Here is a 19,708-nt window from a genome sequence, read left to right as displayed (position 1 = left end):
GGCCGAACACCTGATGGTGTTCGGCCAAACTGTTCGGCCATATGGCCGAACTAAGAGCGCATGGCCGAACGTTACCCGAACGTTCGGCTAGCGCTGTGATTGGCCGAACGGGTCACGTGTAGTGTTGGGCGAACATCTAGATGTTCGGGTTCGGGCCGAACATGGCCGAACTCCGAACATAATGGAAGTCAATGGGGACCCGAACTTTCGTGCTTTGTAAATCCTCCTTATATGCTACATACCCCAAATTTACAGGGCCTCCTATTTACCAAATTTCATTGGGCCTCCTATTTACCGTTCCAAAATCTCACACCATTTCAAAGGGCAATGGCTCAGCAGTGGCAAAACTTACCAGTCATGATCCCCCTAAGGGTCCCTACAATGCTAGAAAATTTGGTACTGCTGAGCCATTGCCCTTTGAAAAGATGTGAGATTTTGGAAAGTGAAATAGGGAGGCAATGAAATCCTATGGGGGATTTTACCAATTTTGGACCCCTGTAACTCTGGTTTGCAGAGATGTAGGGACCCCATCTTTGGAATCCAAGTCTAACAATATGTCTTCTACCTGCATGAGACATTTCGTGAGATTCAGACTTTGCTAACGGCCATTGCTGAGATTTATGTACGCCACCATCACTACCATTGAAATAGCCCAAATAAACAGGTTTTTGTGACCCTAGGCTATGACCTCTTCGGCCTAGGGGCCCGAAACTCACCAGTCATGTTCCCCCTAAGGGTCCCTACAATGCTAGAAAATTTGGTACTGCTGAGCCATTGCCCTTTGAAAAGATGTGAGATTTTGGAAAGTGAAATAGGGAGGCAATGAAATCCTATGGGGGATTTTACCAATTTTGGACCCCTGTAACTCTGGTTTGCAGAGATGTAGGGACCCCATCTTTGGAATCCAAGTCTAACAATATGTCTTCTACCTGCATGAGACATTTCATGAGATTCAGACGTTGCTAACGGCCATGGCTGCGATTTATGTACGCCACCATCACTACCATTGAAATAGCCCAAATAAACAGGTTTTTGTGACCCTAGGCTATGACCTCTTCGGCCTAGGGGCCCGAAACTCACCAGTCATGTTCCCCCTAAGGGTCCCTACAATGCTAGAAAATTTGGTACTGCTGAGCCATTGCCCTTTGAAAAGATGTGAGATTTTGGAAAGTGAAATAGGGAGGCAATGAAATCCTATGGGGGATTTTACCAATTTTGGACCCCTGTAACTCTGGTTTGCAGAGATGTAGGGACCCCATCTTTGGAATCCAAGTCTAACAATATGTCTTCTACCTGCATGAGACATTTCGTGAGATTCAGACTTTGCTAACGGCCATTGCTGAGATTTATGTACGCCACCATCACTACCATTGAAATAGCCCAAATAAACAGGTTTTTGTGACCCTAGGCTATGACCTCTTCGGCCTAGGGGCCCGAAACTCACCAGTCATGTTCCCCCTAAGGGTCCCTACGATGCTAGAAAATTTGGTACTGCTGAGCCATTGCCCTTTGAAAAGATGTGAGATTTTGGAAAGTGAAATAGGGAGGCAATGAAATCCTATGGGGGATTTTACCAATTTTGGACCCCTGTAACTCTGGTTTGCAGAGATGTAGGGACCCCATCTTTGGAATCCAAGTCTAACAATATGTCTTCTACCTGCATGAGACATTTCGTGAGATTCAGACTTTGCTAACGGCCATTGCTGAGATTTATGTACGCCACCATCACTACCATTGAAATAGCCCAAATAAACAGGTTTTTGTGACCCTAGGCTATGACCTCTTCGGCCTAGGGGCCCGAAACTCACCAGTCATGTTCCCCCTAAGGGTCCCTAGAATGCTAGAAAATTTGGTACTGCTGAGCCATTGCCCTTTGAAAAGATGTGAGATTTTGGAAAGTGAAATAGGGAGGCAATGAAATCCTATGGGGGATTTTACCAATTTTGGACCCCTGTAATTCTGGTTTGCAGAGATGTAGGGATGTAGGGAATCCAAGTCTAACAATATGTCTTCTACCTGCATGAGACATTTCGTGAGATTCAGACTTTGCTAACGGCCATTGCTGCGATTTATGTACGTCACCATCACTACCATTGAAATAGCCCAAATAAACAGGTTTTTGTGAGGCTATGACCTCTTTGGCCTAGGGCCCCGAAACTCACCAGTCATGTTCCCCCTAAGGGTCCCTACAATGCTAGAAAATTTGCCACTGCTGAGTAATTGCCCTTTGAAAAGATGTGAGATTTTGGAACTGTAAATAGGAGGCCCAATGAAAGCCTATGGGGGATTTTACCAAATTTGGAGCCCTGTAACTCTGGTTTGCAGAGATGTAGGGAACCCATCTTTGGAGCCCAAGTCTAACAATATGTCTTCTACCTGCATGAGACATTTCGTGAGATTCAGACGTTGCTAACGGCCATTGCTGCGATTTATGTACGTCAGACTCCCCACCATTGAAATTGCCCAAATAAACAGGTTTTGTGACCCTAGGCTATGACCTCTTCGGCCTAGGACTGCATTGAACGCGACCCACGCATTGTGCGCATTCTGGACAACACCAATTACTGGGTTTATACCCTTCTGGATCCACGGTACAAACACAATGTTCCAAAACTGCTTGAAGAAAGAGCCAGACAGGTCAAAATGGAAGAATACCAGCAGGCCCTTTTGGAGACTTTAGAGAGGAGATTGACATCCTCCCCCTCCTCTAGCCAGTTGTACGCCAACAGACTGACTTCCGCAAACCCAGGACGACCAGGAGGGCAGCAAACAACACAAGCCGCAGCTAGTGCCCAAAAGGGAATGGTATCGGCAGTGTCCTTGGAGTGGGAAAATTTTCTGACACCCATGCAGCAGCACACAGAACAGCAAGCGTGCAGATCCACCTCCAACACCGATCGCCTGGAGAAGATGGTCAAGGACTACATGTCAGATGGCGTAGCTGTGTTGAACAATCCATCTGCACCCTTCAACTATTGGGTATCGAAGCTAGACACCTGGCACAAACTGGCAATGTACGCAATAGAGGTGCTGGCTTGCCCGGCAGCCAGCGTTATGTCGGAACGCTGTTTCAGTGCTGCCGGAGGCATCGTCACAGATCGGCGGCGTATCCGCCTCTCCACAGAAAATGCAGATCGTCTGACTCAAATTAAAATGAATCAATCCTGGATTGGAAACGACTACGCAACACTCCCGGACCCCAACCAAGTAACATGAACAATGAACATCTGTGATGGGTTAGCGTTTCCGGTCCCTGTTTATTGAACCTCTCATCTGTATTACATTTATGACTGCATGGCGACAAAATGCAAATTGCTATCCGCACGCTTCTTGTCCTCATGCAAGGCCTGGGTTGTTGTGTCTCAAAGCGTGGCCTTCTCCTCCTGCGCCACCCTCCTCCTGTTCCATCACGTGTGCTGCTGCTGGGTTAGCGTTACCGGTCCCTTTTCCTGGAACCTCTTATATGTATTACATTTATGACTGCATGCCGACAAAAAGCATGTTACCTGTGCAAAGAAAACAGACATTTCCCGCATTTAAAAGACAGTTTTCCCTTTGAAACTTTAAAATCGATTTTCTCAAAAACTATAAGCTCTTTTTGCTAATTTTTTTTTCCTCTTGTACCCACTCCCAAGGTGCACATACCCTGTAAATTTGGGGTATGTAGCATGTAAGGAGGCTTTACAAAGCACAAAAGTTCGGGTCCCCATTGACTTCCATTATGTTCGGAGTTCGGGTCGAACACCCGAACATCACGGCCATGTTCGGCCTGTTCGGCCCGAACCCGAACATCTAGATGTTCGCCCAACACTACTCTTGTGTTAGGCTTGTTAGGTTGCTCCTTCTTGCTGAACTTATTGCTAGAAAGCACTCTTCATCCTCAACAGCTCTTTTGAGAGCTAATTTTGTTCTTGTGATCTATTTGGGGTTTTTTTGTGTGTGTGTGTGTCGCAGACACTCATTCAGTGACTACCTGTGTGTGTGACATTTGTAATACCAATCACTGCATACCCACCTGTTGTTGTTCAGTGCACCTACCTACCTACCTACCTACGTGACCGCACGCAGTGTCACTGCACCTGTTCACGGTACCTGTGTGTGTGTGTGAGACAGGTGCACATTTGTAATACCAATCACTGGATACCCACCTGTTGTTGTTCAGTGCACCTACCTACCTACCTACGTGACCGCACGCAGTGTCACTGCACCTGTTCACGGTACCTGTGTGTGTGGGACAGGTGCACATTTGTAATACCAATCACTACATACCCACCTGTTGTTGTTCAGTGCACATACCTACCTACGTGATCGCATGCAGTGTCACTGCACCTGTTTACGGTACCTGTGTGTGTGTGTGACAGGTGCACATTTGTAATACCAATCACTGCATACCTACCTGTTGTTGTTCAGTGCACCTACCTACCTACGTGACCGCACGCAGTGTCACTGCACCTGTTCACGGTACTTGTGTGTGTGACAGCTGCACATTTGTAATACCAATCACTGCATACCCACCTGTTGTTCAGTGCACCTACCTACCTATGTGACCGCATGCAGTGTCACTGCACCTGTTCACGGTACCTGTGTGTGTGTGTGACAGCTGCACATTTGTAATACCAGTCACTGCATACCCACCTATTGTTCAGTGCACCTACCTACCTATGTGACCGCATGCAGTGTCACTGCACCTGTTCACGGTACCTGTATGTGTGTGTGACAGCTGCACATTTGTAAAACCAATCATTGCATACCCACCTGTTGTTCAGTGCACCTACCTACCTACATAACCGCACGCAGTGTCACTGCACCTGTTCACGATACCTGTGTGTGTGTGAAAGGTGCACATTTGTAATACCAATCACTGCATACCCACCTGTTGTTCAGTGCACCTACCTACCTACGTGATCGCATGCAGTGTCACTGCACCTGTTCACGGTACCTGTGTGTGTGTGAAAGCTGCAAATTTGTAATACCAGTCATTGCATAATTGTTCACAGTACCTGTGTGACCGCACGCTGTTTAATATACCAGTCTGTGCATACCTGTTAACTGCACCTGTGTGACAGCTGCACATTGTATTGTAATACCAGTCACTGCATACCTTTCACTGCATCTGTGTGCCTGCACATTGTATTAGTCAAGTCAGTGCATACCTTTCATTTCATCCTCCCCCGATATGGACAAAACAGGTAAAGGCAGAGGCAGACCCAGAGGCAGGCCACCCAGCAGGTCTGTTTGAAGTCGTGCTGATGTGATTTCGTGCGGCCCTGGACCAAAGTACAGTGCTCAGAAGAAGGCACGTCCCATAAACTCCTAAGATTGTCAAGACGTGGTTGACTATTTAACACAGAACATCTCATCTTCCGCAGCCACCAGCGCTACTACAAGCACCACATCCGCTGCATTTGACACTTCGCAGGAGTTATTTGGTGGGGAATTAACTGATTCACAGACATTATTGTTACAACCAGATGAAGGCACTAAGCAAGTTACACATGTCTGAGTTAGGCGACACTATGGACGGAAGGTGTGAGGAGGAGGATGATGAAGTACCTGCTGTTGGTTTATGTAAAAAGAGAACCGAGTGCCCAATATAATGTAGTAAGTATTGACAATTGGGTAAATGAAATTAGTATAATATATACTCACAAACCAGGGTTACCTCCAAGTAACCACTGTACAGGCAGGTGATATCTGTACAGGCTAATATTGGATATCAATTATAATGTAATGAAGAACAGAGGTGCCAACAAGATAAAATCAATTCTTAAAACTTTACAAATTACTTAGGAGGCAGTGGTGGACTTACCCCCTGCAAGCCGACACAAAAACTGTGTATTCAAAACAATCAAATTTATTGGTACACTCCAGGGTTTTTCTGCAATGCGTTTCGCAGGTATATTCCCGCTTCCTCAGGCAATAAAAATAGGAGTACACACAGTACAGTCTCAAGGTCACCGCCTCTGTGGCGCTTATCGTGACCTTGAGACTGTACTGTGTTTCCTCAACACCTGTGGCAGCACAGAGGGGGGAGGAGGAGGAGGAAGAGTCGTGTGGGGAGGAGTCAGATGATGAGGAAGGTGTTTGGTTTTTTTGGAGGAGGCGTTGCTGCTCAACGTTCCTGTGGTATTGTTTGTGGCTGGGGGGAGGAGGAGAACTTACCTGACGTCACTGAGGAAGAGCAAGAGGAGATGGATAGTACGTCTAGATCCAAATTTGTGCAGATGGCGTCTTTCATGCTGTCCAGCCTGTTGAGGGACCCCGTATAAAAAAACTCAAGGGGAATGACAATTACTGGGTGGCCACGCTACTAAACCCTCGGTATAGGCACAAAGTGGCGGAGATGTTACCAACTCACCTGAAGACAGAAAGGAAGCAGCACTTGCAGAACAAGCTTGCAACTATGCTTTACAGTGAGTTAAAGGGTGATGTCACAGCACAACGGAATAATGGTACCACTGCCAGTAATCCTTCTCCCATGTCCACGCAGGCAAGGACAGGACACTCTAGCGATCTCATGGTGATGTCGGACATGCGGACATTCTTTAGTCCAATGCCTTGCCTTAGCCCTTACGCATCCACCCTCCACTGACTACCTGGCCTTAAGTGTGGATGTAGACACTGTGAGCAGCGATGAACCCTTGGACTACTGGGTGTGTAGGCTTGACCTGTGGCCAGAGCTGTCACAAATTTGCCATCCAACTTCTGTCTTGCCCTGCCTCAAGCGTCCTGTCAGAAAGGTCCTTCAGCGCAGCTGGAGGCATTGTCACTGAGAAGAGAAGTCGTCTAAGTCACAAAAGTGTTCAGTACCTCACCTTTATCAAAATGAATGCGGCATGGATCCCGGAGGGCTACTACCCGCCCGAAGACTATGTCAGTCCCCGCACACAGCATCTCTGCCTGCAAGCCGTGTGACTGCCTGCCCCAAGACTAAATCACTCCCCACACAGCATCTCTGCCTGCAGGCTGCTTGAATGCCTTCTCCGCCACCACCAACAGGGTCCAGGACTCCAGGCGGATTTCTGAATTTTTAAGGCCACTGCTAGCAGCGGCCGCTATAATAATTTTTCTGGTGCGTGTACATGCCTGCCTAATTTTTCTGGCTGCACTGCAGCTGCAACAACAAAACAAAAGGCATGTACATGTGTCAATTCCCCTTCATGATCGTTACCTTGTAGTGAAGGGGCTTGCGTATCACAATGAAGCAATGACCGACGGCTATATGAGTGTCTCGAGGGGGGGGGGGGGGGGGCAAACCAAAGATAATACGGTCATTGCTTCATTGTGGACAGACAAAATTCGATCAGCTGGACAGTCACTGTTGTTCTGTCATTGAGCTACCACAGCCCGGTGACCATGTGGACTTGAAAACCGCCATGGCCTGCACTCTTGCCATGGTGCGCACCAGTCCAGCACGGCCGTCACTACACAAACAGCTGTGTGTGGTGCGTTACACAGTGAGTTTGGTCTGTCAGTGTGAAGCAGTACTCTAATTACACTCCCTGATTGATGTATACACATGCAAGATGTTTTAAAGCACTTTAGGCCTTCAATTTAGCATGCAATCTGATTTCTGCCCTTAAAACGCTGCTTTGCGTCAAATGTATATTTTTCCCCGGGACTTTTGGCATGTATCCCACTCATCCATGCAAAAATTTAGATGTTAGACCCCTTGAAACACCTTTTCCATCACTTTTCTGGCCAGCATAAATGTTTCTAGTTTTGAAAGTTTGCATCCCCATTGAAGTCTATTGCGGTTTGCAAAAGTTTGTGCGAACCGAACTTTTGCGGAAGTACGCGTTCGAGGTTCGCGAACCGAAAATCGGAGGTTCAAGCCATCTCTATTGACCAGGAAAAAGGTGGGGTAAGGGTGGAATATAAGCTTGTCTCCTTATTCTGCTTTCAACCTGCCTGCATTGCTAGACAATGGGTAGGTTGGCATTACTATGGGGACACTTTAACGTAAAATTATAATAATAATTATTATTATTATTGTTACATAGTTATTTGGGTTGAAAAAAGACATACGTCCATCGAGTTCAACCATTATTATTATTATTTATTCAGTGCCATCTTCTATAGCACTGTACAAATTAAAAAATAGGCATGGGTATTGGGTACAAAACAAAACTGGTAGATAACATAAATGTCACAGTAACAGATGGATGCTTTTGCTCTAGCAAGAGTATAGCTGTGCGACGGGGAGCGGTGCTGTGTGTCGGCGGTTTTGCCCAGAGATCTTCAATCAATGTAACGAAGATCGCAAGATTAGAGGATATTGGCGTGGAATCTTTCCGAGGATATTGGCTTGGGAACTTTTTCTTAAAGGTACAGGTAAGTATTTATGTTAATTAATTAACAATAACGGACTTTTCTTGTTACTGGGTTTTTTATTTAATTTAATCCTTTGTGGAAATGGGTAAGGGGTATACTCATTTTTCCTAGTAGGGGGGGCAGGCATCTTGGGTTCCCTTCTTAAAGGGGAATCCCAGATGCCACCATGAGCCCCCCCCCAGGGATTCATCGCCCCCACCTCCTCCTGGGGTAACGGAGGTGGGGGAAAACTACCTTGTCTATGGATTGGACAAAGCTCGCGGGAGAAGGGAAGGCTTGGCTGCCCCTCTCCCCCGGAGCCCCCCCCCATACCAGGGATCATGCAGGCTGGTATACCTTTAGGGTGAGAAGCCCCACTTGGCTGGGGCTCCGCATTCTGGCTATCCCAGCCAACATGGGAGACAAGGGATTAAAGATGCTCAGGAGGATGCTTCACAACATTTGCCAGTTATCTTTATACATCCATATTGCAACTGTATAGCGATCCCTGGCCAAAGCATTGCGGCTCTGAAGGTGTTTCCTGGAAACCACGTCATAAAATGTAATGCTCTTTCTTTTGACATATGTAAATTTACACTACTGTTAGGTTTGCTACATTAACTGGCATTTACCACATTTAAATGTATATTTTTTCCTTTGAAACTTAAAAATCAATTTTCTCAAAAACATTTTGAAAAAAAAAATTTCTCCTGGTTCCCACTGTTCTTCTAACCATAACCTGCAAATCTGGTGTTTCTAGCATGTAAGGGGGTTTTGCTATTAACCGCTAAAGTTGGCGGGTTTTTAATCATGAATACCGACTTCTGATTTGTGATTACATGCTGTTATTCAACTCGAAACCACACTTGAGTCGGATATTCTTTTGCTGCTCGTGATCATGAGTCAATTAGAAAGTGAGCAGAGTTGGTTGAACTCTATCAACAGTTTGTTGTGTCTATCTGGAGGAGGGAAATCCACCTCGGCCTCCCCCAATTTTTAAATGTTTTATCGGTCCTTTTGGCGCCTCTGTTTGCCTGTACATGATTTAAGTCCACCCTTGGTGGAGGGTAGTGTTGGGCGAACACCTGGATGTTCGGGTTCGCGAACGTTCGCCGAACATGGCCGCGATGTTCGGGTGTTCGCGCCGAACTCCGAACATAATGGAAGTCAATGGGGACTCGAACTTTCGTGCTTTGTAAAGCCTCCTTACATGCTATATACCAGAAATTTACAGGGTATGTGCACCTTGGGAGTGGGTACAAGAGGGAAAAAAAAATAGCAAAAAGAGCTTGTAGTTTTTGAGAAAATCGATTTTAAAGTTTCAAAGGGAAAACTGTCTTTTAAATGCAGGAAATGTCTGTTTTCTTTGCACAGGTAGCATGCATTTTGCTGCCATGCAGTCATAAATGTAATAAAGATAAGAGGTTCCATAAACAGGGACCAGCAACGCTAACCCAGCAGCAACACACGTGATGGAACAGGAGGAGGCGCAGGAGGAGAAGGCCACGCTTTCAGACACAACAACCCAGGCCTTGCATGAAGACAAGAAGCGTGCGGATAGCATGCTTTTTGCCGCCATGCAGTCATAAATGTAATAAAGATAAGAGGTTCCATAAACAGGGACCGGCAACGCTAACCCAGCAGCAGCACACGTGATGGAACAGGAGGAGGCGCAGGAGGAGAAGGCCACGCTTTCAGACACAACAACCCAGGCCTTGCATGAGGACAAGAAGCGTGCGGATAGCATGCTTTTTGCCGCCATGCAGTCATAAATGTAATAAAGATAAGAGGTTCCATAAACAGGGACCGGCAACGCTAACCCAGCAGCAGCACACGTGATGGAACAGGAGGAGGCGCAGGAGGAGAAGGCCACGCTTTCAGACACAACAACCCAGGCCTTGCATGAGGACAAGAAGCGTGCGGATAGCATGCTTTTTGCCGCCATGCAGTCATAAATGTAATAAAGATAAGAAGTTCCATAAACAGGGACCGGCAACGCTAACCCAGCAGCAGCACACGTGATGGAACAGGAGGAGGCGCAGGAGGAGAAGGCCATGCTTTCAGACACAACAACCCAGGCCTTGCATGAGGACAAGAAGCGTGCGGATAGCATGCTTTTTGCCGCCATGCAGTCATAAATGTAATAAAGATAAGAGGTTCAATAAACAGGGAACGGAAACGCTAACCCATCACAGATGGTCATTGTTCATGTTACTTGGTTGGGGCCCAGGAGTGTTGCATAGTCGTTTCCAATCCAGGATTGATTCAATTTAATTTGAGTCAGACGGTCTGCATTTTCTGTGGAGAGGCGGATACGCCGATCTGTGACGATGCCTCCGGCAGCACTGAAACAGCGTTCCGACATAACGCTGGCTGCCGGGCAAGCCAGCACCTCTATTGCGTACATTGCCAGTTCGTGCCAGGTGTCTAGCTTCGATACCCAATAGTTGAAGGGTGCAGATGGATTGTTCAACACAGCTACGCCATCTGACATGTAGTCCTTGACCATCTTCTCCAGGCGATCGGTGTTGGAGGTGGATCTGCACGCTTGCTGTTCTGTGGGCTGCTGCATGGGTGTCAGAAAATTTTCCCACTCCAAGCACACTGCCGATACCATTCCCTTTTGGGCACTAGCTGCGGCTTGTGTTGTTTGCTGCCCTCCTGGTCGTCCTGGGTTTGCGGAAGTCAGTCTGTCGGTGTACAACTGGCTAGAGGAGGGGGAGGATGTCAATCTCCTCTCTAAAGTCTCCACAAGGGCCTGCTGGTATTCTTCCATTTTGACCTGTCTGACTCTTTCTTCAAGCAGTTTTGGAACATTGTGTTTGTACCGTGGATCCAGAAGGGTATAAACCTAGTAATTGGTGTTGTCCAGAATGCGCACAATGCGTGGGTCGCGTTCAATGCAGTCTAGCATGAATTGAGCCATGTGTGCCAGAGTCCTGCCAGAATCCTCATCATCCTCTTGTGAGCGTTGTGATAGTTGTTGTGATGCATCATAGTCGTCACCTTCTTCCTGGTCTGCTTCTGCTGACCATTCGCGCTGAATTGTGGAAGTCCAACGTGCACCGCTCTGGCCCTCATCAGTGGTGGCATGAAATTCCTGCTCCAACTCCAGCTGTTCCTCCTCCTCTTCTTCGTCATAGCTGCTGGGGCCAGCGTTTCCTGAGGCGGATGGCCTGATGTTGGTACCATCACGCTGATCGTTTTCTCCTTCAGATTCCCCCAGTTGCATCATGACAGCTGTTTCCTTGATTTTCAACATTGACTTCTTCAGTAAACACAGCAGTGGTATGGTAATGCTGACTGAAGAGTTTTCACCGCTCACAAGCAACGTGGATTGCTCAAAATTTTGGAGGACTTGGCAGAGGTCCAACATGGTGGCCCAATCAGATCCACAGAAGCTTGGTAGCTGCCCGGATGCGCCTCGGTACTGCGCCGTCATGTACTGGACCACTGCACTCTTCTGCTCGCAAAAGCGTGCTAGCATGTGCAGCGTCGAATTCCAGCGCGTGGGTACGTCACACACCAAGCGATGGTTCGGTAGATTGAACCGCTCCTGCATCTTGGTGAGTCCCTCCGAAGCGGTACTGGACTTTCGGAAGAGTTGTCACTGCTCACAAGCAACTTGGATTGCTCAAAATTTTGGAGGACTTGGCAGAGGTCCAACATGTTGGCCCAATCGGATCCACAGAAGCTTGGCAGCTGTCCGGATGCGCCTCGGTACTGCGCTGTCATGTACTGGACCACTGCACTCTTCTGCTCTCAAAAGCGGGCTAGCATGTGCAGCGTAGAATTCCAGCGCGTAGGGACATCACACAGCAAGCGATGGTGGGGGAGATTGAAGCGCTCCTGCATCTTGGCGAGTGCCCCCGAAGCAGTACTGGAATTTCTGCAATGTTTGGCCACTCGTCGCACCTTCAACAGAAGATCGGCCACGCCTGGGTATGTCCTCAGGAACCGCTGAACTACTAGGTTCATCACGTGCGCCAGGCAAGGGATGTGTGTCAGCTTAGCCAACCTTAAAGCGCGAATGAGATTACTCCCATTATCACACACAACCATGCCCGGTTTCAGGTCCAGCAGTGCCAGCCACAAATCCGTCTGTTCCTTTATTCCCCTCCAAATTTCCTCCCCTGTGTGCTGCTTATCCCCAAGGCAGATCAGCTTCAGCAACGCCTACTGCTGCTGGGTTAGCGTTTCCGGATGAGGTACAGCTTTGAGATGCGTTGGAGGAGAAAGAGTCAGAGAGGTAGGTGCTGCTGTTGTTATCCAGTGGGAGGGACGGCGGTGCAGCTGTTTGCGGCGTGGGCAACACCCACGCCGTAGCAGGTGAGGAATCGCTGCCAGGCTCCACAAGGTTCACCCAGTGCGCGGTAAGGGAGATGTATCGACCCTGGCCGAACGCACTCGTCCAGGTGTCAGTGGTGAGGTGAACCTTGCAGGCAACGGCATTCTTCAAGCTTCGGGTTATTTTGCTGACCATGTGCTCATGCAACTCAGGCACTGCAGAGCGCGCAAAGTGGTAGCAGCTGGGAACCACGTAACGTGGGATGGCCACTGACATCATGCCCTTGAAGCTGTTTGTCTCCACCACTCGATATGGCAGCATTTCGCAGGCCAGAAGCTTGGCTATGCTGGCTGTTAGTGCCACGGCCCGGGGGTCATTTGCTGGCAATTTCCTCTTGCGCTCAAGCATCTCCGAGACAGACAACTGAACCGTAGGGCTGCACACTGAACGGCTGTTGGTTGTTGTGTTTGATGACTGGGAGACCTCAAGAGCACTATTCCGGAAAGTGACAGTGTCAGCGTCGTCTGATGTTTGTGAATGTTGTTGTGAACCACGCAATGGCTGGGCTACTGCCTACTGCTGCTGCTGAGGAGGGTCTGGTGGTGAGTCTGGTGACCCCAAGGGAGGCAGTGTTGCTGCTGGTACCCTGTCCTGGCGGCCACAGAGTGGGATGTTTGGATACCATGTGGCGGGTCATGCTGGTGGTGGAGAGGTTGTTAATATGTTTCCCCCTGCTCAGGCGGGTCTTGCACACCTTGCAAATCACCATGGTACCATCCTCACTGCAGTCTTCAAAGAAAGGCCAGACTTTGGAGCACCTGCCTTGCTGGCGATTTCTGTTTGCGCCTCTTTTGCGTCTCACTTGAACTTCCACGCTTGTGGTGCCTGAAATTTCGCGCCGCCTACCTTGTGGCACAAGGTGAACTCGTGCAACAGTGGGTTCTTCAACAGACTCATCTGTGCTGCTACGACGGCGATGTTCTCCTTCACATACAAAATATGGGTCTCTGTCAACATTGCCCATACCCTCCTCCTCTTCCATCTCCTCAAACTCGTCATATGTGATTGTGGGCCGCCGCCGTGGAGTAGAGCTCCCCACAACAACCTCTGCGCAGCACACTCCAACGTCGTCTTCAAGATCTTCTTGGCCGACCTCCTGCAATTGAAACCCCTCCTGCCCAACTTGCTCTGGGATTTGGGTTTCAAAGTCCTCCTCAGACTCGCCTTGCATTTCAGTGCGCGGTGCATTTCCCACAGTCAATGGTTGTGAATCCGGGCACAAAATTTCTGGCTGCTACGACGGCGATGTTCTCCTTCACATACAAAATCTAGGTCTCTGTCAACATTGTCCATACCCTCCTCCTCTTCCATCTCCTCAAACTCGTCATATGTGATTGTGGGCCGCCGCCATGGAGTAGAGCTCCCCACAACAACCTCTGTGCAGCACACTCCAACGTCGTCTTCAAGATCTTCTCGGCCGACCTCCTGCAATTGAAACCCCTCCTGCCCAACTTGCTCTGGGATTTGGGTTTCAAAGTCCTCCTCGGACTCGCCTTGCATTTCAGTGCGCGGTGCATTTCCCACAGTCAATGGTTGTGAATCCGGGCACAACATTTCTGGCTGTTCCATTGACCTTTGAAAGGTGGAAGTTTGTTGGGCTGGGAATAGCTCCTGCGAATACCCCATTGTGTCCTGAGGAAATTCTTCGGACTGGTTATTTGGCAGTTGTGTGTGTGGTGTCGCTGCCGGTTGTGTCAGCTTTGTGCCCACTGGCTCCTTGTAACTGGCTGAGGACTCGGACCTCGTGCGTGATGTGCTGGTGCTGCTTAACCCACTGCTGGACGCTTGAGAGGTCATTCAATTAATTATCTGGTCCTGTTCTTTTGGATTTGTGAGGGTTGATTTCCTGGACAACATGGGCGGTATTGAGTGGGTTTTCTTCGGTGCTCCACTGTGGCCTGTACGTGAATAGAGTTGGGCCGAACGGTTCGCCTGCGAACAGTTCCATGCGAACTTCCGTGGTTCGCGTTCGCGTCCCGCAGGCGAACCTTTGCGGAAGTTCGGTTCGCCCCATAATGCACATGGAGGGTCAACTTTGACCCTCTACATCACAGTCAGCAAGCCCAGTGTAGCCAATTAGGCTACACTAGCCCCTGGAGCCCCACCCCCCTTATATAAGGCAGGCAGCGGCGGCCATTACGGTCACTCGTGTGCCTGCATTAGTGAGAGTAGGGCGAGCTGCTGCAGACTGTCTCTCATAGGGAAAGATTAGTTAGGCTTAGCTTGTTCCTGGCTGCATACCTGTTCTGTGAACCCACCACTGCATACCTGTACTGTGAACCCACCACTGCATACCTGTTCAGTGAACCCACCACTGCATACCTGTTTTGTGAACCCACCACTGCATACCTGTACTGTGAACCCACCACTGCATACCTGTTCAGTGAACCCACCACTGCATACCTGTTCAGTGAACCCACCACTGCATACCTGTTCAGTGAACCTGCCACTGCATACCTGTTCTGTGAACCCACCACTGCATACCTGTTCTGTGAACTCACCACTGCATACCTGTTCAGTGAACCCACCACTGCATACCTGTTGTGTTCAGTGAACCTGCCACTGCATACCTGTTCTGTTCAGTGGACCCGCCACTGTATACCTGTTCAGTGAACCCGCCACTGCATACCTGTTGTGTTCAGTGAACCTGCCACTGCATACATGTTCTGTGAACCCGCCACTGCATACCTGTTCTGTTCAGTGGACCCGCCACTGTATACCTGTTCTGTTCAGTGAACCTGCCACTGTATACCTGTTCTGTTCAGTGAACCCGCCACTGTATACCTGTTCAGTGAACCCGCCACTGCATACCTGTTCTGTTCAGTGAACCTGCCACTGCATACCTGTTCTGTGAACCCGCCACTGTATACCTGTACTGTTTAGTGAACCCGCCACTGCATACCTGTTCTGTTCAGTGAACCCGCTACTGTATACCTGTTCTGTTCAGTGAACCCGCCACTGTATACCTGTACTGTTCAGTGAACCCGCCACTGCATACCTGTTCTGTTCAGTGGACCCGCTACTGTATACCTGTTCTGTTAAGTGAACCCGCCACTGCATACCTGTTCTGTTCAGTGAACCTGCCACTGTATACCTGTTCTGTTCAGTGAACCCGCCACTGTATACCTGTTCAGTGAACCCGCCACTGCATACCTGTTGTGTTCAGTGAACCCGCCACTGTATACCTGTACTGTTCAGTGAACCCGCCACTGCATACCTGTTCTGTTCAGTGAACCTGCCACTGCATACCTGTTCTGTGAACCCGCCACTGTATACCTGTACTGTTCAGTGAACCCGCCACTGCATACCTGTTCTGTTCAGTGAACCTGCCACTGTATACCTGTTCTGTTCAGTGAACCCGCCACTGTATACCTGTTCAGTGAACCCGCCACTGCATACCTGTTGTGTTCAGTGAACCCGCCACTGTATACCTGTTCTGTTCAGTGGACCCGCTACTGTATACCTGTTCTGTTCAGTGAACCCGCCACTGCATACCTGTTGTGTTCAGTGAACCCGCCACTGTATACCTGTACTGTTCAGTGAACCCGCCACTGCATACCTGTTCTGTTCAGTGAACCTGCCACTGTATACCTGTTCTGTTCAGTGAACCCGCCACTGTATACCTGTTCAGTGAACCCGCCACTGCATACCTGTTGTGTTCAGTGAACCTGCCACTGTATACCTGTTCTGTTCAGTGGACCCGCTACTGTATACCTGTTCTGTTCAGTGAACCCGCCACTGCATACCTGTTGTGTTCAGTGAACCCGCCACTGTATACCTGTACTGTTCAGTGAACCCGCCACTGCATACCTGTTCTGTTCAGTGAACCTGCCACTGCATACCTGTTCTGTGAACCCGCCACTGTATACCTGTTCTGTTCAGTGAACCCACCGCATCAGTGCGCATACCTGTGCAGTTAAGTGAACCCACCTACCTACGTGAGTGCACGCAGTGTGATATACCACTCCGTGCATACCCGATATGGACAAAACAGGTAGAGGAAGAGGTAGTGGCAGAGGCAGAGGAAGGCCACCCGGCAGGTCTGCGCGAGGTCGTGTAAATGTAATTTCGTGTGGACCTGGCCCACAGTACAGTGCTCGGAAGAAGGCACGTCCCATCACCTCCCAAGATTGTCAGGACGTGGTTGAGTATTTAGCGACACAGAACACCTCATCTTGCTCAGCCACCAGCGCTACTACTAGCACCACTTCCGCTGCATTTGACACTTCGCAAGAATTATTTAGTGTTGAAATCACTGATGCACAGCCATTGTTGTTACAGCCAGATGAATTTTCACCAGCTCATATGTCTGAGTTACGCGGCAACACTATGGATGTAACGTGTAAGGAGGATGAAGGACCTAGTGATGGTGCATGTTTGGATTTGTCTGAGGCAAGCGAAGCTGGACAGGATGATTACGATGATGACGATGATAGGGATCCTCTGTATGTTCCCAATAGAGGAGATGAAGAGGGGGACAGTTCAGAGGGGGAGTCAGAGAGTAGTAGGAGGAGAGAAGTTGCTGAAAGAAGCTGGGGCAGCTCTTCGTCAGAAACAGCTGGTGGCAGTGTCCGGCACCATGTATCGCCACCTATGTACAGCCAGCCAACTTGCCCTTCAGCATCAGCTGCTGAGGTCCCCATAGTGCCCACATCCCAGGGTGGCTCAGCGGTGTGGAAATTTTTTAATGTGTGTGCCTCAGATCGACCAAAGCCATCTGTTCGCTCTGCCAACAAAAATTGAGTCGTGGAAAGGCCAACACTCACGTAGGGACAAGTGCCTTACGAAGGCACCTGGAGAAAAGGCACAAACAGCAATGGGATGGCCACCTGAGCAAAAGCAGCAGCAGCACACAAAAGAAAAGTCACCCTCCTTCTCCTCTTCCTCCTTCAGGTGCATCATCTGCTTCTGCCGCTTTCTCCCTTCCACCTTCACAGGCACCCTCCTCCACTCCGCCTCTGTCCTTGAGCGCTTCCTGCTCCTCTGCCCACAGCAGCAGTCAGGTGTCCGTGAAGGAAATGTTTGAGCGGAAGAAGCCAATTTCGGCCAGTCACCCCCTTGCCCGGCGTCTGACAGCTGGCGTGGCGGAACTGTTAGCTCGCCAGCTGTTACCATACCGGCTGGTGGACTCTGAGGCCTTCCGTAAATTTGTGGCCATCGGAACACCGCAGTGGAAGATGGCAGGCCGCACTTATTTTTCGAGAAAGGCCATACCCCAACTGCACCGTGAAGTTGAGAGGCAAGTGGTGTCATCTCTTGCGAAGAGCGTTGGGTCAAGGGTACACCTGACCACGGATGCCTGGTCTGCCAAGCACGGGCAGGGCCGCTACATTACGTACACAGCCCATTGGGTCAACCTGGTGGTGAACGATGGCAAGCAGGGCGCAGCGGACCAAATTGTGACACCTCCACGGCTTGCAGGCAGGCCTCCTGCCACCTCCTCTCCTCCTGCTACATGCTCTTCGCTGTCCTCCTCCTCCTTGGCTGAGTGGCAGTTCTCCTCTCCAGCTACACAGCCCCAGCTCCGCAGGGCCTATGCTGCATGCCAGGTACGACGGTGTCACGCCATCTTAGACATGTCTTGTCTCAAAGCGGAGAGTCACACTGGAGCATCTCTCCTGGCTTAAGAAACAGGTGGATGAGTGGCTGACCCCGCACCACCTGGAGATAGGCAATGTGGTGTGCGACAACGGCAGCAATCTGCTTGCCACTTTGCATATGGGGAAGCTGACACACATACCCTGCATGGCACATGTCATGAATCTAGTTGTTCAAAGATTTGTGGCAAAGTACCCTGGCTTAGCGGATGTCCTGAAGCAGGCCAGGAAGTTCTGTGGGCATTTGAGGCGGTCTTACACATAGAGTTGGGCCGAACCTCCGATTTTCGGTTCGCGAACCGGGTTCGCGAACTTTCGCGAAAGGTTCGGTTCGCGTTAAAGTTCGCGAACCGCAATAGACTTCAATGGGGATGCGAACTTTGAAAAAAAAAATTAATTATGCTGGCCACAAAAGTGATGGAAAAGATGTTTCAAGGGGTCTAACACCTGGAGGGGGGGATGGCGGAGTGGGATACATGCCAAAAGTCCCCGGGAAAAATCTGGATTTGACGCAAAGCAGCGTTTTAAGGGCAGAAATCACATTGAATGTTAAATGACAGGCCTAAAGTGCTTTCAAACATCTTGCATGTGTATACATCAATCAGGTAGTGTAATTAAGGTACTGCTTCACACTGACGCACCAAACTCATCGTGTAACGCACCGCAAACAGCTGTTTGTGTAGTGACGGCCGTGCTGGACTGGTGCGCACCATGGCGAGAGTGCAGGTTTTGGTGGCTTTACAGCCCATATGGTCAGTCACCTGGCTGATGTAGCTGAATGACAGAACAGTGACTGTCCAGCTGATCAAATTTGGTCTGACCACAATGAGGCAACGACCTTATTATCGTGGGTGTGCCCCCCGAGACACTCATCTAGGCGCCGGTCATTGCTCCATTGTGATACGCAAGCCCCTTCACCACGGCAAGGTAATGATCACGAAGGGGAATGGGCGCATGTTCATGCCTTTTCTTTTGTTGTTGCAGCTGCCCGCAGTGCAGCCAGAAAAATTAGGCAGTCATGTACACGCACCCGAAAAATTATTACAGCGGCCGCTGCTAGCAGCGGCCTAAAAAATTCAGCAATCCGCCTGGAGTCCCGGACCCTGTTGGTGGTGGCGGAGAAGGTAGTGAAGCGGCCTGCAGGCAGACATGCTGTGTGGAGGGACTGGGAGCGACTTAGTCTTCTTGGGGCAGGCCAGGCAGCCAGTCACACGGCGTGCAGGCAGAGATGCTGTATGTGCGGGGACTGACTTAGTCTTGGGGCGGGCAGCAGCCCTCCGGGATCCATGCCTCATTCATTTTTATAAAGGTGAGGTACTTAACACTTTTGTGACTTAGGCGACTTCTCTTCTCTGTGACAATGCCTCCAGCTGCGCTGAAGGTCCTTTCTGAGAGGACGCTTGCGGCAGGGCAGGAGAGAAGTTGGATGGCAAATTGGGACAGCTCTGGC

Source organism: Hyperolius riggenbachi, chromosome 7 (genome assembly GCF_040937935.1).
Source record: "Hyperolius riggenbachi isolate aHypRig1 chromosome 7, aHypRig1.pri, whole genome shotgun sequence".
Classification (NCBI taxonomy): Eukaryota; Metazoa; Chordata; class Amphibia; order Anura; family Hyperoliidae; genus Hyperolius; species Hyperolius riggenbachi.
This window is presented reverse-complemented; position numbering follows the sequence as displayed.